Genomic DNA, 23804 nt, shown 5'->3' with positions numbered 1-23804 from the left:
AAGTAGATGTAATACATATGACAACTACTGCATAAAGAAAGGCAGGAGCTCTAAACGAACCCACATGGTTGCAGAGTTTGCACATGTTGTCTTAATCTGTTTAGGCTGCTTTAACAAAAACAACATAGACTGGTTGGTTTATAAACAGCAGTAATTTATTTATTTTTCTTTTTATTTATTTATTTATTTATTTATTTTTTAACTGTGTTGGGTCTTCATTGCTGCATGCGGGCTTTCTCTAGTTGTGGCGAGAGGGGGCTACTCTTCATTGCGGTGCGTGGGCTTCTCATTGCGTTTGCTTCTCTTGTTGCGGAGCATGGGCTCTAGGTGTGCGGGCTTCAGTAGTTGCAGCACGTGGGCTCAGTAGTTGTGGCTTGCAGGCTCTAGAGCACAGGCTAGAGCTAGCGCAGGCTAGCTAGCGCAGGTGCAGTAGTTGTGCCGCACAGGCTTAGTTGCTCCGTGGCATGTGGGATCTTCTTGGACCAGGGCTCGAACCTGTGTCCCCTGCATTGGCAGGTGGATTCTTAATCACTGCACCACCAGGGAGGCCCCAAAAGCAGTAATTTATTGCTCACAGTTCTATAGGCTGAAAGTCCAAAATCAGGGTAACAGGTGGTAAGGTTCTGGTGAAGACCCTCTTCCAGGTTGCAGACTTCTGACTTCTCACTGTGTCCTCACATGGTGGAAGGGGTGAGGGATCTCTGTGCAGTCTCTTTTAAAACAACAGTAATCCCATTCATGAGGGCTTCAGCCTCATGACATAAGCATCTCCTAGAGGCCCCACATCCTAATATTATCACATTGGGCATTGAGATTTCACCATATGAATTTTGGGGGAATGCAAATATTGAGACCACAGCACATGTTATATGAGGTAGAATATGAAAAGTTGACTGTATACTGTAATCCCTAGAGAAAACACTAAATTAATAATTCAAAGAGGCATAAATAAAAATGCAAAGAGGCAGAGAAAAAATTAAGTAAAATTCTAAAAACATTTAAATAAACCAGAAGGCAGAAAAAGGGAAAGGAGAGAATAAAAAACTGAGAATCCAAAAAACAAATAATAAATGATAGATCTAAATCCAGAAGGTTTAAACAGACACTTCACAAAAGAATACAAACTAATGGTAATGACCAAGAAGCACATAAAAAGGTGCTCAATGTCATTAGTCATCAGAGATAAGCAAATTAACAGCAAAATGAGATAACACTATACACTCATTAGAATATAAAAAGACTGATAATACCAAATGTTGGTGAGGATGTGGGAAAATCAGAACCTTCATTGTTGGTCGATGTAAAAAGCTACAACCTCTTTGAAAAAATATCTGAACCATTTCCTGTAAAATAAGTATGCACCTACCCTGTGACATTAATGCTTACTCAAGAAAAATCAGTACATCTGACCACAAAAAGACTTGTATAAGAACTTTCATAGCAGCTTTATTCATAATACCCCAAAACTGGAAACAGCTCAGATATCCATCAGAGACTATATAAACAAACTGTGGTATATTCACACAAGGGAATATTATTCAGCTGGAAAAAAAGGAATGAATCACTGATTTCCACAACAATGTGGATGACTGACTCTCAAAAACATTATGCTGAGTGGAAAAAAAGCCTCACACAAAAGAGTAAGGCTATTTATATAAGGTTCAAGAACAGTAAAATCTAATCTATTATGGAAAATAATCAGAACAGTGGTTGTCTCAGGTAATGGAGATAGGGAGTAAATGGGGAGGGGCATGATGGCAATGGCAATATTCTGTATCTTGACAGCAGTTTGAGTTACAGATATATGCATTTGTCAAAACTCAGTATATACTTAAGATTTGTGCATTTTATTGTTTGGAAATTTTATGACAAGAAAAAGTAAACAAATATTTTACTCTAGTTAATGACGTGCATATTGAAGTAAATATTTAAGGGAAATTGTACTGATATCTGTAATTTACTTTGAAATGTGTAAAAAAAAAATAGATGAACTAATGGATACACAGAGGGATAGATATATGATAAAACCAGAAATAGAAAAACATTAATGGTATCATCTAGGTGGTCTGAAAATAGGTGTTCACTGTAAAATTATTTCAACTTTGCTGTATGAAAATTTCACAATAAAATGTTGGGGGAAAGATTCAGTAAAAATTTATTTAAAATAAGAGGATATCAAAGAAATGTGAATGCAGACTGGATATTTGATGATATTAAGGAATTATGTATTTTGTGTGTGTGTGATAATGGTATTGTGGTTATAGTCTTTAAAGATATCTTATCTTTTAGAGATGCATTACAAAAAAAAATCACATTTTTGAGACCCTTGCAAGTTTTTCTTTGTTTGTTCCCCAAATTTATACTTTTTTATTCATGTAAATTGACCTTATGGACTTCCCAGTTCTCTGTTTTCCTATGATTGTGATATATTGACCCTGAATATGATACCTTTACTAAATTCTGGAGCAGAAATAGAACAAAAGAGTGACTGTTAGCAGGATTCACAACTTATGGGATATGAGTTCAAAGGCACTGGGACTCGAGAAGTTTTAAACCCACAATGACTGAGCTACTAAAATTCTAGCAAGCGTTAGGGATCACGTAGTATGTAAGATGCTATAGACCAGAGCCACACACAGGAAAAGAAATCCCATACTTTGGACAACAAAGGTGAATCAGAGGAAACCTAAAATTCAGGCAATTGTGTGCTTCCAGAAGTTCTTAACCTTTGCCCTATAGCAAATAAGCTAATGGGTACCCCATGAAGTGGTCTGTGAGTTTTTGTGCGAATTGTATAAACTGACGTTAGTGCTTAGAATAATGACACATAGAAAGCACTCAATCAATGCTAGATATTATTATTATTATGTATTTGACAAATATTTTTTAGGTACTTATTATACATCAGGCACTGTGCTAGGCACTGGGGATAAAATTATGAAACAAATTGGTGCAGCCTTTGCCACCATAGAGCTCAGAGTTTAGTGAGCTCTATCTAGACAATCCCCACTCCATCATAGTGCTTTCCTTTTTTTACAACTGGAGTTCACAAGGCCATATAGCATGCTAACCATCCATAACAGGTAATTTTACGTTAATATGTATAAAATAGAAAAATGTTTCCCTAATGCCTACTAACATGAAAGTTGTGATGCTTGATAGAGTCGCAGATGTGAAAAAAAAAAACAAACTAATGCTTTATGTCTCATTATTTTTACCTTCTCTTTCACACACAGTTGAACTTATAGAGGCTATTAAAATATTAGGCTATTTTCTCCTTCATTAAGCATAATTTCCTTTAATTTTTTATTAACATTTTGCATGCTTCTCTTTTTGAAGATTAAATGGAGCTATTATGTATAGTATCATAGAGTTGTTTATCAATATTTTCAAATTATGTTTCATTTTCCTAATTAAAATCCTTTCTTTGTTTTCTTTTTTACATGAATATGACTGACCAAGGAATTGGTATATATTAAATCACTGCTCTTGAGAACACCAATGTGAAATTAAAAGCCAATATCTTATCAGATAGTAGATACCTTTAGACAGCACTTCTATGTTGATTTTTTTTTTAATTGTAAACATGGATTACTTATATAATTTAAAACTTGGGAAAACAAAGCAGTCCTATTTATGCCATTTTCCTTATCAAACCTTTGACTTCCTGTTACCAGTAGCATATGTCCAAGCACTTTCCCACGAACATCCAAGGCCTTTTACCAACTCTCCCCCAAGCAGAAAGTACAAATATGTTTCCATGCTTTGAAAATAAGGAACATAAGTTAAAAGACCCATTTCCTGGAAACTCTTGGAATACTTTAAGGTAGAAACCACAATTCATATATTTATCTGAAGTTTTAATAATATCTAATTAGATATTAAATCATCTACCCATAAACTTTACAAGTATAGTGTAAATCTCAAAACAAAACAAAGCTTGAGTTTCTAGTCTATTCATCTATTGCATTATCTTGTTAAAATTGTAATGAATATATTTAGTATCTTACTATCTTAGGTTCCTAAAGAAAAACCAAATATGTGTTTGATTATCACAAGATTATCATAGGGAAAAGAATTTTTAGTAAAACAAACTTTGTACTGTCTTAAGCAAGGTCTGGCTTGATTTCTTGAGCGTACTTTAGAATTCCTCAAGACAGAAAAAAGTTTTATTATTGTGGCACAATTACTTTTCTTGAACCAGGAGAAGGGGGTTTAAGCGTAGGCTTTGTTTCCTAGGCCATAGAAATGAAGGACTGTGTTCTAGTTCACCATCTTTGGCTTATACCACATTACTGGGCTTTACCTTCACCTGCTTCACTTGGTGGTCCTTTTTTATATCTCCTCTCAAATGTGGACACATTCTGCCAGGAACCAGGGATCCCACAGTGGTCTCCCTTTTCTATGGGTCCTAAATAGCTCAGGCTGAGTCAGAGTACACTGGGCTGCACTATATTTGTAAAGGATGTGAATCTGCTCCACAATCCTGGATCCAAAAAAACATCATTTTCTTTATTGTTCTAAATTAGATATGCATGCCTAAGCTTTCTACTCAACAGGATTGGTGGGATATTTAACCCATCTTGTTTAGCTGATTATACAGGAGAATGCATATAAGGCAGACGGGCTGCACCCCTCTCTAGTATCATAAACAATCTGGGTCATCGTATACAATCCAGAAAATTTGGGGGAAAGGATTCTGGTCTTCAGTCCATTTTGATCACCGCTGAGATGTTAATTATTGATGCCTGCATAAATTATTTACAGGCAGCCACCTCTACTCTTGTCATACCATGCTTGAAGAAGAGTACCATCTGTTCCCCAAATGATGACACTTCGCTTCAGTCCCCAGGCATCCCCAAGCTGCCCCTACTCAGCAGCTGCCCCGTTTCTTACTTTTCCTGGGGAGCCGCGTGGGAGTGGGTCTGAGATCTTTATCACTCTCAGGACTGCCTCCACCATGTTTCAGGAAAAATGCCCCAAAAGTCAGACCAGAATCCATCTTCACCTCAGGGAACTGGTCTCTATCTTCTCCCTCTCCTCTTTCCAATCTTCTGAAACACAAAATGGCCTTCTTCCTTGAGGGCAATGGTGGGAGTGCAGATGGGATCTTCAATGTTATGGAGCTTTTCACGGAAAGGAACGCTCACTCCTATTTGTACTTTGTTTAATGCTAACTTACTGCACTAACTAAACATGAGTTATTATGAGATACTAAATCAAAACAAATTTAAACATTGATTATTTAATGAAACAGAAGTGTATAATAAAATTTCATATTTATTAATTAAAAATCATGTCTGATATATCAGGTCTTCTTAAATAATATATACACATTTATCAAACTAAAAAACACAGATTATATTGATTAAAAAACTTATTACTACTTTTATACTTCAAGCAATTAAAAAGTATTAATACTATGGATTTCAATTTGTTTTTCATTATTTCTATACTATTCTCATTATTATTTCTCATTACCCTTAGTGGTTGCCTTCCTAGGGTTACAGAAATATTAATTACCTGGAGGGGTATAGTGCCAAATTAAAAAGCAGAAAACATCAATGCAGGGTAGCCAAGGTTACAGTTTCTGGATTGTCGGTATGTTGGGTCTGGCTGTATCTTTCAAATCTCAGCTGCTGATCTCCAGGCTGTACTTCCTTTTCATAATTATTTTTGTAGCAAAGACTCTAATGTGAAATTTAGGATAAGGTATTTTGGGCAAAGCAGAGCCAGAATCAATAAGTACAGCAGGGGATAAACCATTGAATATTAAAGCTAGAGAACACCTTAAAGTCAGTCTCTGCTCATTTCATTTTTCAAATGAGGAAAAAGAAAAAGAAAAGATGCTGGTGGTAAGGAGACAAGTAAGATGGCCTTTTTTTTTTTTTTCCCAGAAAATTGTTTATGTGATACTCTTCTTTTTTTTAAATATATTTATTTGTTTTTGGCTGCGTTGGGTCTTCGTTGCTGCACGCAGGCTTTCTCTAGCTGTGGCGAGCAGGGGCTACTCTTCATTGCAGTGTATGGCCTTCTCATCGCGGTGGCTTCTCTTGTTGCGGAGCATGGGCTCTAGGCGTGCGGGCTTCAGTAGTTGTGGCACGCGGGCTCAGTAGTTGTGGCTCACGGGCTCAGTAGTTGTGGCTCACGGGCTCAGTTGCTCCACGGCATGTGGGATCTTCCCAGACCAGGGCGCAAACCCATGTCCCCTGCATTGGCAGGAGGATTCCTAAGCACTGCGTCACCAGGGGAGTCCAAGATGACCTTTTTAATAGCCCAGGAATTGTGATTCTATGGTCTTGAACAAGGATGGCAGCAGTAAAAAAGAAGGCAGATGTCAGAGGCAGGGTAACAAAACTGAAGACTTGCTGCTGACTAAGTTGAAATGCAAGTTTCTGTAATTGGTAACATGCTATGGGGAGTTGATTTTATAACAGAAGTGTAGTATATTTACAGCAGAGCTTGCCTTGTTTCTCAAAGCAGTAAAATTAGTAGAGCCAGCCAGAGAATGGAGTGATTGCCATTGAACAGTGTTATATCCCCAAAAGGATTGGTTATCAAATTGGTTTTTCTTCATACTATGCAGTAATTTTAGGTTTTCTAAAACAATGTTACCTAAAGTATGATCTGTAGATCAGAACCAGTCTATAAACAGTTATCAATTCACAGTGAGATAAATACAGAAATTGTGAGTAAGGATTTAGAAACTTTAATACCAATTTAACATTGCTGTGACATTCAACTGCATGATCAGAGTAACTTAACAAAATACTGGTCTGAAAGGATTGGAAAAATCCCTGGTCCTTCACAGACAGTTTGAGAAACTCTGTTTTCAAAGACAAGGGAAGACTGGTGGCGCAGTGGTTAAGAATCCGCCTGCCAATGCAGGGGACACGGGTTCGAACGATCCCTGGTCTGGGAAGATCCCACATGCCACAGAGCAACTAAGCCCGTGCGCCACAACTACTGAGCCTGCACTCTGGAGCCCGCGAGCCACAACTACTGAGCCTGCGTGCCACAACTACTGAAGCCCACACGCCTAGAGCCCGTGCTTTGCAACAAGAGAAGCCACCGCAATGAGAAGCCCGCGCACCTCAACAATGAGTAGCCCCTGCTCACTGCAACTAGAGAAAGCTCACACGCAGCAACGAAGACCCAGTGCAGCCAAAAATAAATAAATAAATAATAATAATTTTTTTAAAAGACAAGGGAAGATATTCACAATATATGAAATTACAAAAACAGTTGACAAAAACTTAATATTGTATGAAACTATTTTTATAAATATATACATTTATCTATAGTAAAAAGATAAAAGTAGAAATATATTAGCCGAAAAAGAGATTAAATAAAATAATGTATATAAAATACTTAGAACACTGCCTGGTACAGAGAAAGAAATACTCCATAGGTGTTCCTCATGATGATGATGACGATGCTGGGACCGCTCTGCAGTTGCCAGTCCTATTCTGGCTGTTCTATAACCATCAAGGATTTTAGTTCTATTCCGTAGCTGCTGCTACTGCCACCACTGTGCTTGCTGGTCCCTCACTGTTGGTACAGACCCCACCCCAGGGTCTCTGCCTTATCACTGTGCCATTCCAAACACACATTCATCATTAATCATGGATTGTTCCCTCGGCAGCCAAGTCTCATGGCTCTTTCTCTTTCTGAGTCAGTTTCAACAGGAGTTAACAGGATGTTAAGCCTACCAAGAAACGTAACAATACCTTAGGCTGCTTAAAAATCAAAATGCATAGAGTTGCTTGTGAAAGTCAGCTTACATCTTCCTTGCAGTTCTTATCTAGATTTGCAAAAGAATACATTTATTTAGAGGGGTATAGCTGAAAGAAACACAAGAGATCACCTAATGAAGGTTAAAGAGTAAAGCTTTGGTAACAATGCGTCAAAGTCCATAGTCCAGCTCTGCCGTTGCCTAACTGTGTGACTTTGGGCAAGTTACTTAACCTGGAATAGCTCCTCTCTTAGCCTGAGATAGTAATATTACTTATCACTCCTTCAGCAGTGACTAGCAAAGTATGTGCTCAATAAATAATAGCTGTTGTTATTAACACAACCCTACCATTGACAGAGGAGGAAACTAGGTCAAAGAGGCCCAAGATCACATGATTGGTGCATTATTGAACTAGGACTAGATGCCAATGCTCTTTCTCATACCCCTCGCTGCCTTTCACAACTCTGTTCTCAAATTTTGTAAATCCTCAGAGATGCCTCAGCATTGTGTTTATTTGTGTCTTGGAAAACATGGGCAAAAATATAGATATCAGGTTCAGCATATGTTTTTATTTTGTGCATCCATTAATTCTGGAGATGCGGTGGTATAGACCTATAGATGGATGTATACAGAGGAGGAGAGGAGAGGAGGAGAAGGAACAAATGCAACTAAGCTGTAATTCCTCTGTATCCTACGGATGTGCCACCACTGGCTAGCCTCTACCTTCAGGAATTCTCATATATTAATGAGCTGGGTTTATAAAATATTAAAAATCATCATAATTGTGAATTTATTCTGTAAACGATTGTATCTGGGCTTTCTGTTATAAACAACAGAACCAACTCAGTCTAGCTAGTTTTAACAGAAAAGGACCAATCATTCTCAGAGGCTAAAGCTTCTTGGAGCAGTACCCAAAGCCATGAGACTGTCCACTGTGCCTCTGGGAACAATGAGGACAGACAGTACCACCAACCTTCACTTCTGACACCGCTGAGAGCTCTGTGCCTCTCAGCCAGACTCTTCATGATGCTCTTTTGAGGCAAAGGCATTCCATGAGTGCTGCTAATGGCAGAACCTAGGGCGTCTGAGATGTGAAAGAGACTGGAGAGGTGACATTTATAGCTTCTAGCTTGCAGACCTGGGATTTACAATGTGGGAAATTACCAACATTTAGAGTGTTCAAAAGATTCTGAGAGGCCACAGATTTACAAAATGCCCACTCTGATCCTCATGCAAGTTTTTTTTTGGAATAATGTCCCATTCACATGCCCCCAAATATATTTACTATAAGATGTGTGAAGTCAGATGATTCACCTTTTAACATGGAATAAAATGAATATTTCTGAGGAGTTAAAATTTTTTCTTTTTGTTCTCTTTCCCTCCAACACTCCCTCTTTATCCCCTACTTTCCTTCCTATTCTCCCTCCTTTTTCTCTTGTCTTTTTTCTGTATCTGTGATTTCTCTAAATACTTATCAATAACCTGTATAAGTGACAATTGTCATTAAATTTTAAGAAAATATTGAGTGAATTTACTAAGTTTTTTCATACTGTTAATGTTTTAAGTATTCAAATCTACATTTCACTAAGATCTCTCTCCTGAGATCCACACCTATACATTGAACTGCCTCCCAGAATCTCCCTTTGGAAGTCTCACAATTACTCAATCTTCAGTAAGCCCCAAACTAAACTCAATATTATCTTACACAGACCTTCTTCTGCTGTATTTTCTAAGTGAATGGTGCCACCTACCCAATTGTCCATGACTTTAGAAACTTTGGAATCATCTTCCACTCCTCCCTTTTTCCAAGCTGTAATAGCCCAGCAATCCTGTGTACTATGCCCCTCTAAAATCCATCCAGTTATTTCCACCCCTTCTGCTGCTATCTTATTCAGGGTCTCAGCTCTTTTCACACAGACCTTGGAAGTGATGCTTCCAGGCTAACATCCTGACTTTCATCTTGCCCTACCCACTACAGCAAGCATATGTTATCAGAATTATCTTTTTAAAAATGTTGATCTGATTATGTTATTTACCTTCCATTAGACTATCTCAAACAACTTCCTTAGCCTTCAGGTCAGTACAAAGCTTAAGCTACACCTTGACAATCAAAGTCCTTCATGATGTATTTACTGTCCCCTTCTCTTGCCAAGGGGTAGGGCTTGCCCTGAGTTGTATATTGGAGTCCAAGGGTCCAACTGGGGCAGGGCACTCTACCTATCTAAGGATGGCATATATGCACACTTTGGGCCAAGGATAGTTTTGCAGCATTCCAGGGTACCTTCCTCAAGTCTTTGAAGGGTTGCATTTAGCAAGTGAGCGATATGTATTTGTTTAGTATCTGAGACCATACAAGATTGAACATTTGTACTTATGAGATTAAGCTTAATCAGCAGGGATTTTGGTTAGTCTTAAGAGAGAGAAGTGTTTTCCTGTTAGTTTGATTAATCCTGAAAGCAAGTTGTCAAATCTCTAGAAGTGTTCAAAAACATAATCTTATTTTGAGTAATTAGACATTAATCTAATACCAGGAGACATGCAGTTGTAGGAAAGAACTTTTTTTAAAACAAAACATTTTATTAACAAAGTAATGGATTTAATATACACAAAAATATTATATCTTATCACAAGAAACCATGGTCCACTCTACATACTAAGGGGATAAGACACAAGCTTAAAGTTTTATGGGGAACGTCATCCCCCCAGTCCTGCTGGAGTAGCTCTGTATTCATCCATTTGACCTCATTTGGAAATAATTCAAGGTTCATCTTTGAGGTTGTTTGTTGGTGTGAGTTCAGGGCCAAATGGCCCTCTGCAACAACCCCTCCCTCCAGTTTCTGGTTATGACTTTTATTTTAAAAGAATACTCTTTGTTCAAATAATCAGTACAAATTAACAATGCTAAAATAAATAGCTACATGGTTTCAGGCAATGCTTTCCAGAAGACTCTCTAAATGCTCACTGATTCATCAAGGGTAGGTTCCCACATCCTCTTCTGAGGGGCTTTAACTTGCTGCAGAAGACCTTGGCAAAGTGATATGTGATGGTTCCCTGCTCTGCCCCTGAGTGTTGGGCTGCAAAAAAGGGCCAGGATCAGGCAAGAGAAACACGGATTTTAGAGCTGAGCCCCAGCAGAAACTTATTTAGAGTTTGTGTCAGTACTCAATATGGGTGTCTACAGGGCATTCACTGTTCCCTAGGGAAGGGTTATATCACCTCAGCACTGAGACATGAATGGGGTTTCAGTCAGGCCAGTGGTCACTGTCACAAAACAGCTTTGCCCACTGTGCCAATCATACTGTCATTCTTGTTGACCTAAAACAAATAGACTGCCAGTTACTTCTCCAGCAGAAAAGAAGTGAGTTTATTCAGGATCAGCAGAGAATTGCAGTTTGGGTTCTACAACCATGATGAGCCACGGGCAAGTCCTTGCATGGCAAGGGAAGGAGAACTCTTTTACAAAGGGGTAAAGAAAGTTGGGAGGGCTACAGTAAACAAAGAGTCCACGGCTTTTCATCGGTTGAGTCCTTGCCCGGAAACCAGTCTTTCTTCTTCCTGTTGGGCTCTGCTATCATTCAGGGTGTGAGAGCTCCCCCTTCTGGGTTCCCAACTCAATTTTTTTGAGGTTTCTGTTCATTAATTTTTTAGTTGTAATAATTGTTATCATTGGATGAATACCTTCTAATGTATATCACTCTTTACAATTTACAGCATACTTTCACTTGCATACTCTCAGATTGTTCTCCCAACCATCCTATGATGTGGGCGTTATTATACTCCCATGTGTCAAATGAGGGGACTGAGGTTTAGAGAGATTATCTCACAGCTAAGTCATTGGCATAGCTGGGATTTGAATTGAGAGTCCACGTTCTTCTTCTTTTTTTTTTTTTTTGGCCGTGTCACGCAGCTTGTGGGATCTTAGTCCCCCTACCAGGGATTGAACCCGCGCCTTCGGCAGTGAAAGCGGGGAGTCCTAACCACGTGCGAGAGTCCATGTTCTTAACTGCTCCACTGCAACCATCTCAGCCAGAGCCTCTCCATCCCCAAAGCTGGTGCCAACCAGACTCTATTTGTTGAAATAGTCTGCTTTAGTGACTCAGCAGTCAGTGCAGTGGAGTGAAACAAGCATGGCTGTGCAGTCAGACCCAGGTTCAAATCCCAGCCATCTATCTGAGTAGCCTTGGGCAAATGACCATGTCATTCTCAGCCCCAGCTTCCCGTTGCAAGATGAGGCTATTGAAAGTATGCCTCAGGGAGTTGTCATGGGTGATGGATGAGGGTGGGCAGGGCAGGAAGGGCAGAATTTGCTACTTCTTTTACCTTTATTGTACCTGTGGCTATGTTGTATGTTGAATGTCACAGATATGATCTGGTCCCTAACTTCAAAGAGGGGAGGGCCATATGTAAAGTGGGAAATGATTCAGAGAATTCAGAAGAGGAATTAATTCTGCCAAGGGAGGCTTCGGCCAGAAGAGAGTATGCAAATAAGGCTTTGAGAGAGATGAGGCCATGGGCTGGGTACACTCACATCTGCACAGGATATGTGGTTGACACGGAATCTCATACCTGTTATCCAGTTGATCTCCACAGTAATGCTGGGCTGAGAAGGGTCTTTAGCAGATTACACCTTTGCAACTGGGGAAACTGAAGCAGACTATATTCAGTCAAGGTCACAAGTCAGCAGGGAGCTTCCTGCCTGTCTTCTGACTCTAGACCAGTGCCCAATGCCTCTGTTCCTCTCATAATAAAGTGACCCCAGGGTACCCGACTATCCCTGAACAGCTAGACAGAGCTTGTGTGCCTTTCTCTGGTCTCTGGCTGAAGAGACCCGGGTCATTCACATCTCCCTGGATTCCCACAGGGGACAGGCCCCACTTACTTCAGAAGGGGAAGGTGCCCAATTTGTGCAGATTCTCCTTCAGTTTCCCATAGTCCGCCTCTGCAGTGTCAGTGGAAGGGGTGGTCATGGAAGTAGATGCTTGTGATGCCCACCTTCCTCCCCTCCCTGAGGCCCAGCCGCCCAGGTTCCTAGACAAGTTCAGGGGCCCAGCATCTCTGCAGGAAGGAGAGGCCCATTTGGTCTCTGCCCCAAGGGAGGCTGAGTTTGGGTTCCTTCCTACCCCTATTAATGATAAATGTGTCTAATTAAAAATTTGCTACCCCCTGACTTGTCAGCCCTGGGGCAGGCCTAGGCTGGGTGGACTTAGAACGTCCACATGGACTTAGAAAGAGTGGAAAGGATAACGTTTTAAAACAACAAAAGTAAAAGAGTTAGCATAAGAGATAATTTTTAAAAACTAGGGAGATGCAGTTATTAAGTAGATGATCAAAGAATTTATAAAATTAATGAGACCTTCATTTAATAGAAATAGACCATTATATACAATAAAAAACTCATTATATATATGTTTTTCAGACTAGCCTGAGAAGTAAGTTTCTTCTTACTTCCTTACTAGGACTAGAAAGAACACAATTTCCTTTGTTGGATGCTGAGATCTCTACCACTGATTATAGAATTGATCTTGTAATTCAATTCATTAAAGCTCTATTTATAAAGTAATTAGTAATGAATTAGTTAGTCATAAGTATTGCAAAAGCTGAATGATTCATTTTACCTAAGGAAAGGAAAAATAACTTTAGGCCAGTGAGTCTAGAAGAGCTTAATTATGCTCCATGTTTTTTCCCAATGATAGAGTTTCTTGCCAAATATACATTTCTGTGGATTATGATCACCTATTGAACTAATACTGTATTTTAATGATTCCTTATTTTTTCCCACATAAGTTACTTTTTTGTGTGATAGTTTTTGTATTTTTCTTATAAAAGTACATTTTTAGAGCCTTAAAGTGCCTTTTGGAATATGATTAGCCTGTATTTGCATTCTCATATGACTGGTAGCTCTTGGAGCTAGAAGAAATCTTAGAGATACTAGGTCCAAATTATTATTTTACAGATGAAGAAACTAAGAGTCAAGAATGATGAGTAATTTTCCCTAGGTCATATAGATAGCCCGTGATAGAGCCAAGTCAATAACTCCCAGCCAGCTTTCTTTCTATTAGGATAGGCTGTTTGAGGCAAATAAATTATAAAGGATTGTTTTATAAATAGAATTTTAAAATTGGATAAACAGATGTAAATAATGTAACTTTCAATGAAAGTCCAGGTTTATCTGGTATAAGATGGTTCCAGTACCAATTTTCTTTGGCATCTTTGTGACTTTTTGTTTCTAAGTTATTTTAAAAACATTATAGAGTAATGAATGAAGAAAATTGAAAATTTCAAAGTAATAAAAAGAAAATAAAATTATTCAAAGTTCTATTATACAAACACAAATGCATTTGAGGTTTGGGTGTATTTCCCTCCATTTATTGTATTTGTGTTGTTTTAAACATAATTGTTACCATAATATATATTCATTCACTTATAACTAAGCAGTTGTTTGTGGTGGTGGTATCCTGTTTTTTAAATTATTTTAAGGAGAAGGTGTTCTATTTACATTTAGATATTTATTTTACTATGTAGAAGAAACTTATATGTATTTACTTTAAAATAAATATTTTTCTACAAGAAACCATTTACATAGTTTCCAAGGTGTTTTCAAAAAAAATGTAGATAACTAATCTTTACTAAAGAATGTTTTCTACATAAAGATTCATAGCATCATTTATAAAAGGAAACTGGATACTGTCTATTTACCTACGTTTCCCAACATCTGTATGATGTATTCTAACTTTATAATTTTTTGGAGGAAAAGCAGGACCCTGGAAATTATTTTACATTCCTTGACTCTTGGAAGGTTAAACATTTTCCTATGTATCTCTTTACTACCTGTGTTTTCTGCTACATGAATATAAACATTGTTAAAATGTACTTATTTTTATCAATGGAGTTTTATATTGATAAAAATTTTTAAATAACAGAAATTTTAAATGTTTAAACAAATGTATCAAAAGTCTACTATATTTTTTACTATGTGTAGCAAATTATCATACCTGAGTTACAAACTTGAGGGAAAAAAAATCCTAAAACAGAGTTGACATGATACAATGCTGCCATAGTTGAATCACTTTTCAGGAGTCTTGAAATTACAACTTGCTGAATTAATTGTAAAACTCCCCCTTTAATGACACACATGCACAAGCAAAAAATAAAATCCTGCACATTTTAACAATTTTTTCCCTTACCTTTTAATTATTGGTTTCAAGAGTTTGTTTATTTGTTTGTTTGTTTGTTTGTAAGGGTGGGGGCACTGATATTAGTATGATGGTGGCATAGATATCCCTCATTTCTGTCTTCCCTCCCACCCCAGCAACAAAAAAGTCAGCATCCATCCACGGACAGAAGTGCCTTTGAGGGGGCTATGGGTCCCCGCATCATATGTCAAGGGACCCAGGAGGAGTCTTGCCAACCTCTGTGTCAGGTAATAGGCAGACAAACCTTGACTCCAACTGTGGACCTTGCAGTGACCCATAAACCATTTCCAGCTTTTCTCAGTCAAGATCTGGGAGTCCCTAGAGAACACTGACTTGGACAATCACTCACAAACCAAAGAGCCTTTGTGGAAGTCCATGTTTGCAGAGAAGTTCCCACACTCCATTGGAGAAAAAAAAAATTTGATACACATTGAACTGAGCATTTAGTAAAGACTAGAGGAAATGAGAAGACAGCAACACAAAAACTCCAAGGAACATGAAAAATCAAGGACACATGATACCACCAAAAAAATCACAATAATCTTCTGGTAACTGAACAGAAAGACATGGAGATCTCTGACTTACTGGACAAAGAATGCAAAATAACTATTTTAAGGAAACTCAGTGAGCTACAAGAAAACACAGAAAGACAATTCAGCAAAATCAGGAAAACAATACATGAACAAAATGAATTTAACAAAAAGATAGAAAGAACCAAACAAATTCTGGAGCTGAAGAATACAATGAATGAAATTAAAAATGCAATAGAGAACATAAGAGCAGACTTGATCAAACAGAAGAAAGAATCAGTGATATTGAAGACAGGAACTTTGAAATTTTCCAGTCAGAAAAGAACAGAGAAAAAAGAATGGAAAAGAGGAAAGAAAGCCTATGCGAGTTATGGGATACCATCAAAAGGATCAGTTTGTGATCATTGCTGTTACAGAAGGAGAAGAGAGGGAGAAGGGGGTAGAAAACTTAATTAGAGAAATAATGCTGAGAAGTTCTCAAATTTGGGGAGAGATTTGGATATCCAAGTTCATGAAGCTCATAGGTGACTAAACAAAATCAAAGAAACCCTTCCAAGACACATTAGAATAAAACTGTCAAAAATCAAAGACAAAGAAAATCTTAAAAGCAGAGAGGAAAAAGGGAAACCCTCAAAAAGCTATTAGTAGACTTTTCAGCAGGAATCTTACCAGCCAGAAGAGAGTAAAATGATATATTAAAAGTGCAGAAAGAAAACTGCCAACCAAGAGTACTTTACCTGGCAAAGCTGTCCTTCAGAAATGGAGAGATGAATATTTTCCTAGACAAACAAAAGCTGAGGGAATTCATCACTACTAGACCTTCCTTACAAGAAATGCTGAAAGGAGGTCTTCATGCTGAAATGAAAGGATGATAATTAGTAACATGAAAACATATAAAGATATACAACATACTGCTAAAGGTAAGTATGTAGTCAAATTCAGAAAACTCTAATACTGTAATATGGTGGAGTGTTAAACACTTAACTCTAGTATAGAGGTTAAAAGAGAAGAGTATTAAAAACAACTATAGCTACAATAATTTGTTAATAAGTACACAATATTAAAAAAAGGTAAATTGTAACATCAAAAACATAAAAGGGGAGGAGTAAAGGGTAGAGTTTTTGTATGCAATCAAAGTTAAGTTGTTACCTGCATAAAATAGACTGTTATGTTTATATTTTATGTAAGCCTCATGGAAACCATGCAGCAAAAACCTAAAGTGGATTCACAAAAGATAAGGAGAAGATAATAAAAGCATACCAATACAGAAAATCATTAATTCACAAAGGAAGGCAGCAAGAGCGGAAGAAAGGAACAAGGCAATTGCAAAACATCCAGGAAACAATTGATAAGATGGCATATGTAAGTTCTTACCTATTAATGATCTCTTTTTCACAGTCAGCCTTTCAGATCTAAATATTAGACTTTACCAGCTATAACATTTATTGAACTTCAACTGTGTGCCTAGAACTGAGAAGAGACCTGGATATAGGGCTTAGAGCAGGCACCAGAGTAGGTAATAACTTTAATTTTGCATTCAAATTTTTAAAAAGAATAACTTTCTGGGAATATGCTACAGAACTAACAAAAGTAAATGCCCAATAGATCTAACCAATGGTTTATTTTTCCAAGATGAGTATTTAAAAACCATGAGGCAGTAGAGAAACCTAACTGTGTACATAGCTCACTCGATTTACTTTTAACATATCTAGTTGCTAAAATTAAAATGTCATCTTGACTACTTCGCCAGTAGACATTTTTAATAGCTAATTATTACAAAGCATATTTTTATCAATATAAATCATTTATTCCTGAGAAGTATACACTGATTATGCTATCATTGATTTACATAAATGCAATTAAATCACTGAAATGAATTATGATTGTAAATCACTAACTCAGGTCCCACCAGTAGTTCAGTTAAAAACAGACTTGTTTATATGATTCATAAAATCAACAGAAGTTGCTCCTTGAAAGTGTCATGCTCTTGCACCCAAACCTTTGATTACACAATATGCTTGCATATGCCTTTCTGCCCTTGTCTGTGTACTTCTACTCAGATATTCTTTCTACACCTCTCCTATAGCACTTAGCAAGTTTTCTTCTGTTTATTTTCCTGTTTATTTATTTTCTTTCCTACTAGACTGAGAATTCCTTCCCTGCAGGGATATTGTCCCATTCCCAAGAATGAAACAGTGTTCAATACTTAGTAGGTCATCGGTAAATGTCTACAGATTTTGTAAATAAATTACATCTATGTCCAAAGATAATAAGGGAATTGTAACATATTGTGATATTATATACGTTTAAATATTATCAATTCCTTTCTACATAGTTTCATGCATAGACCATGAAAAGATATCTGGTTCTTGAATGCACACATAAAATGGAAGGAGCTACTTTATATCAAGAACTATGAAATCATTTTCTCAGGGTTTAAAGGAATATAAGCCTTAAATGTGTTACCCACAGTCGTTTGCATCAATCTGAAAATCTGAAAAAAAAATGGAAAATGGAGAAAAGATACTTAACCAGAACCCTACTAAAAGGCTAGCTTTTAAGCAGGCAAATATTCAATAATCTTTCCGAAACAAGATTCTGAAATAAGAAAATCATGTTAGTATTTCAGAAATATTGAAAATTACTTTAAAACAGGTTTCTTCAGGATACAAATATCCAATAACATAACTTTCTGTCTAACTCATCCCCTTTACCCAGAGGTAGGTCATTTAAGTTGGCTTTGTGAGAAAGGTAAGAGTCTTAACTGCTAACTGATCAGGTAGCAGTTACAGAAGGTGCTTCTATGACAAGCTTCAAGGTCCAAATGTATTACATGCTTAACATTGTAAGATATTGTCACTCCGAGGAAGTGACATTTAAACAGATACCTAAATAATAAGAATGGGCCAACTAGGATGAAAAGTAGAGGGCAGAGAGTGCCAGGTAGAGGAAATGGCACAGAATGACACAAATAAAGACCCAGAGGCAGAAGAGCCTTCGTAGAACTGACTTACTGAAAAGAAGCCAGTGTGGCTGCAGCATAGAGGACAGGTGAGGAGGGCACTAGGTGAGCTACAGAGTAGGCAGAAGCGGACCAGCCAAGATTGGTAGGCTTGGGAAGAACTTTGGAATTTATTTGAAGATTATATTCAAATTCACAGGTGATTGACTGGAGCCCTGATTTCCAACTCACCACTTTCCATCAGACGCACCCCAGGACCACCAACCATGCCCAGTCATCTACCTGGGTCACACCTTTTCCGGTGGATAGATCCACCAAGGACACCTTAATAACAATCAGTTCCTTGGAGAGCACAGAAGTTTTTAGAAAATGGAATGTGCCTGACTTTAAACGAGAAATACCTTTGGTCAGAGATCCCAACTTGTATCTTATTGCTGAGTTCCTTTCTCCTTTGGCAGTACCTGAGCTAATGCTGACCAGATGCTGGTTTTAAAAAATGGTCTCACATGTTTTCTACTGACCTTATTTACCTTCTGATTTGTAAATTTCGATCTTATTTTAGAAGATGTGTGTGTGTGTGTATGTGCATGTGAATGCGCATGCACGCTGTAGATTCTTTGAGCAGTGCCACGGCCATGTTTCTGCAAACAGCCATCACCACTGGCCATGATCCTCCCCACATATACTCTTCTTCTATCAGCCTGAAATCTGAACAAGACAGTTTTGAGTTAGAAACCAAAGGAAGTATTACTTCCAAGAGGCCGTCAGTCAATCATAAGGAAAGTTCCTATACATCCCCTACCCTCACCCCACCCCTATTCCCATCAGTCTGAATTAGTTATTAGATTAGGTGTCAGTCCAAAGACAAAAGACTGAGCTTCAGAAGATGAGCAAGGGGAACATCACCTGTATAGGAACTGCCCAAACTATCTCAGGAGGCCTGGGAACCACGTGCACAGCCACTGTGGGGGAAGGGGCAGGATGCCCAGCTAATGTGCTTCCATTACTCATCTGACTCTTGGGTACTGTACTGGATTGAATAGTGCCACACACCCTTCCCAAATTCTCTTCCTTCCCAGTACCTCAGCATATGACCTCATTTAGAAATAAGGTTGTTGCAGATGTAATTAGTTAAGATGAGGTCACACTGAGATAGAAAGGACCCTTAATCCAATATGACCGATGTCCTTATAAGAAGATGAGACACAAAGACCTGTACACAGGGGGACAGTCATGTGAAGACAAGAGGCAGAGATTGGATGCATCTACAGTCCAAGGAATGCTGAGGATTGCCAGCAACCACAGAAGGTAGCATGAGCGAGGCAAGGAAGTATTGTCTCCTAGAGCCTTCAGAGAAAGCATGGATGTCAGACACCTTGATTTTAGACTTTTAGACTCCATAACTGTGTGACTATAACTTTCTGTTGTTTTAAGCCACTCAGTTTGTGCTACTTTATTACAACAGCAATAGGAAGCTAACACATTACTGAGGGCAAGATCCAGGAAACTGGGAGATTGGACGTCGCTGTGGTTGCTGAGTTGTGTGTTTATGATGGGAAGAGGAGGCAATATGATGCTCCCGATCAAGGAGCGTCACGGCTGTTTTTGTGAAGTTGCCATAGGCTGGTCCATGCTGGATTCTTGTGTGTGTATGAAGTCATAGATCTTTGGATGATACCGTAATAGGATGGTTGCAAGAAAAAAGAAAAACTTCCTTTTGTTCTTTGAACACAAGCCGAGGTTTTCTGTCTTAAGTGAGTATAATGTCACAATTGGCAAGATCAAGAATGAGCTTCAAACCATAATCAGTAGAGGGATTATGAAAATTAGGCACATACATTATAAATACAGTAATTCACAAACTAATTTTCTTCAACATATCATGTAGTAGCTTTGACCTTAATCAAAGGTCACAGCACTGAACTCATCATCTTACCCTCAAACCTGCTTTGCATTCAATATTTCTTATGTCAGTTGATGACATTACTCAAACCAGAAACTTTGAAGTCATTATTGACTCCATCCTCTCTCTCCCCTTTCAAGAATCCAGTTAGGAAACTCCATAAATTTAACTTCTGAATGATTTTCTCTCACTTTCACTATCCATCGTTACTCAGTTGTCTAGATCAGACAGTCCCCTTTCTGACCACTTCTTCTTGGCCTCTGTTGTCAACTTGTCCTCTTCCTTCTCCTAATCAGTAAATGTCAAGGCCCTCAGGCCTGGCTTTCTTCCTCGCACTTCCCAAGCTCTTAGCTTCTCTCTCTTCCACTGTCAGGGCTTCAGTTATAGGATGAAGACTCCCACACTTACATCTCTAGCTTGGACCTCTCCCATGAGCTCCTGACTTGTATGTCTAGGAGTCTACTCAATATCTCTTCTTGGATGTTACATAGAAACCTTAAACCCAAATACTCCCCAGTGAATTTGTCATTTTCCCTCAAATCTTTTACTCTTCCACCATTCTTTATCCAGTTGCTTCAACAAGAAATCTGGGAAATCACCTTTTCCCTCCCTCTCCAAGTCCTTTTGATTCTACCTCTTAGATCTCTTCGGACTCTTCAACCCCATTACCAACACTTCATACAAGTCTGAACTACAATAGCATCCTCTTTCTCGGACACCTTGGAAGTGACACACTGCCAGCAGCTTCCCCTGCTCTCCTCCAGGCCGCATACCCTCTCCATTGTCACTAGATCTAACGTAAATCATCCAGTGCCTCCCCACTGCCTAGGGGATAATGTTCAGACTCCTTGGCACAACCCACCAGGCCCTGCATCGCATGACCTCTGCCTAACTCTTCAGGTTAATCTCTCCACCTTCCTGCATTTGATGCCCAAGAAGTACCTGAACTGCTTGCAGCTCATACCACATTTCAGGACTTTTGTGTGTGCTCTCCTCTCTGCTTGGGATGATCTTACCTAATATCCACCTGCACACTCCTGTCCAACCTGCCCAATCTGCTCCGTCATCACCTTTCTTGTAGGTCTTCTTACTCCTCACTCTTCTAGAACAGATCTACTCATGATTTCCTCCTCTCTATAGCTCTGGAATTTGTATATTTCAAATAATAAAAAGTTTATCTGACTTTCTCTCTGACTAGAGTGGACATTGTTTTGTGGGAAAGGGACCATTTTTATCATGACAGCACCTACCACAGTGCTTTGTAGACAGCAGGACTCAGTAAGTGTTTGCTGAACTAAAGTTCTGCTTGTCCTTAGATGAAGAAGCCCACTTCACATGGCGTAGTATATGGCATTTTGGGTAAATTATTTCAAGTAATAAAAGTAAAAATTCTGTTAAGCAATGATATTACTATGTCATATAATTAGGAGATCTTAATAAAAACTAATTTAAGATATTCTATATAAATAGAAACGTCAATTGCCTAAACATCAAATCACACATTATTTCCTTAGAAGCAGAGCATTTTATTGACTCTTCTCCTTTTATCACCCTTCACAATCTGTGAGTATGTCCTGTCTCCCCTTTCTCTAAAATGTATTCTAAATCTGCCCCTTCTCTCTGTCCCACCGTTAACACTGCCCCTCCAGGCCACCATCATCTCTGATTTAGATGACTGAAAAAGCCTCCTGTTCTCTACACTGCAGCTGGAGTGCTTCTTTTCAAATACAGATCAAATTCTCTTGCTCCTCTGCTGCAAAGTCTTCAATGGCTTCCCATGCCACCTCCTTATCATGACCCACACAGTCCTAGATGATCCACCCTTTTGCATCCGTGCTACCTCTCTGACTGTGCCTGCTCTACCGCCCCTTGCACATGACCCCTACCTCTCCAGCACTCTCTCTGTTCCCTGACCTCGTAACACCTCAGGGCCTCTACACTTGTTCCCCACCCTCTAGATTCCTGCATGGCTGTCTCCTTAGTCATTCATCTGTCAGCTCAAATGGCATCTCCTTAAAGAAGTCCCCTTCATCACCCAGTTTAAAGCAGCAACCAGCCACAAGGTATCACACTACCCTGTTCTATTTTCTTCCCAGTCCTAACCACTTGGCAGCAGGGTTGAGCAGTAAAGCACATGAGCACAAGGGCCAGACTCCATGGGCTCAAATCCCAGCTATACTTCCCACTACCTAGGTGACTTGGGGCAAGCACTTCATCTTTCAGTGCCTCTGTTTTCAGAATAAGAAGAGCACATACTTCATAGGAATTGTTGTGAAGACTAAATGAGTTAATACATTCAAAGTGTTAACCACAGAACCTGGCTTGTGGCTAGCGTTCCATGCCTGTTAATTGTTAACATTTATCTATTGTTTGGCTCTCCTTTCTCTACTTTCCTTACTCTCACCCCACAACTATCATCACTACCAAGCACGCAAAATGAAAAAGAGCAGAGACCTTACTGCCTTGCCCCCACTCCTTTATTTCCTAGTGTGGACCAGGTATATTTGTGGAATGAATGAAGTATTAGAAACAAGTGATGAAGGTGTTTAAATTTATCTCAGATTGGTTTCATTTTATAAAGACTCTCAGATCTACAGAAGAAGCACTGAGAATCATAGTGGTTTCTTTGTTTTTTCTTGGTTTCTATTTCTTAGTGCACTGCTGAAGGGAAGCTTCACAGCATTGAGAGGCAGGAGAAATGAATATTGGTTCTATCACTTACAAACTAGAAGACTATGAACAAGCTGCTCTGGGCCTCAAATGACTCATCTATAAACCAAGCTTGTAACTACTGGCTGAAGATGGAAGGATGGGTCAGGTGTGGGGTTGTTGTTGTTTGTTTTGTCATCAGCTCTAAGATCTATGATTTTATGAATATAATCAAAATCCAGGAAGAAAATATTAAAGTCTACAAGGTAAAACTTTGAATTATTTTACAGATTACCTAAAAGAAAATTATGTGAATCAATCCAGTTGTCAATTTGGTTGGTAGCTCTGGGATTGTTTGTAATCACCCGTAGAGATTAGCTTTTAACTTTATGCACATACATTCACTCACAAACTTACATATCTCTTTCTGTTTAGACTTATATGCTTAACTAGTAACTACAAAGAAAGATAAAATGATGATCTCAAACTTGAATGCTTGAAACATCATTGAAGTTTACCCTTCATATAAATGTCTTATTCCAAACTTTGAATAGGAAGACAACTTTTCCCAAGAATATCATTTTCAGTCGCAAATTTATGATTATTTCATTACTTTGGATTAGGTTAAATTTAAATTACTATACTAAGTTGCAAAAGTATATGTACCAGGTGTTTTAAGGCCTCGATCAATAAGTTTGGAGTTATTCTCTAACCACCTCCTTAAAACAGTTCTTCCAGTTTTTTCCTTCTGGATCTCTGGTTGTAATTCTGCTGGTGAAGTCCCCCCCCCCCTTTATCTCTCTCATTCTATATCCCCTCCCCTCCCCTCATC

The 23804-nt window shown here is 38.5% G+C and overlaps 2 long non-coding RNA genes across 2 annotated transcripts in view; one reads left to right on the top strand and one right to left on the bottom strand.

Annotated features, from left to right (window-relative positions):
* The window catches only part of LOC309659389, a 538108-nt gene that overhangs the window by 402449 nt on the left and 111855 nt on the right, over nucleotides 1-23804 (top strand). The window lies entirely within an intron of this gene.
* Nucleotides 155-23789, bottom strand: LOC309659385. Its single transcript, XR_014262767.1, has 2 exons — nucleotides 16196-23789; nucleotides 155-712 (listed from the first exon to the last, which is right to left on the bottom strand). It is a non-coding gene; the product is annotated as an uncharacterized lncRNA (long non-coding RNA).

The sequence above is a fragment of the Balaenoptera physalus genome (genome assembly GCF_965194825.1).
Source record: "Balaenoptera physalus genome assembly, chromosome: 4".
NCBI classification, from domain to species: domain Eukaryota; kingdom Metazoa; phylum Chordata; class Mammalia; order Artiodactyla; family Balaenopteridae; genus Balaenoptera; species Balaenoptera physalus.
The sequence above is the reverse complement of the archived record's forward strand: the minus strand, read 5'-3'. Positions and strand labels throughout refer to the sequence as shown.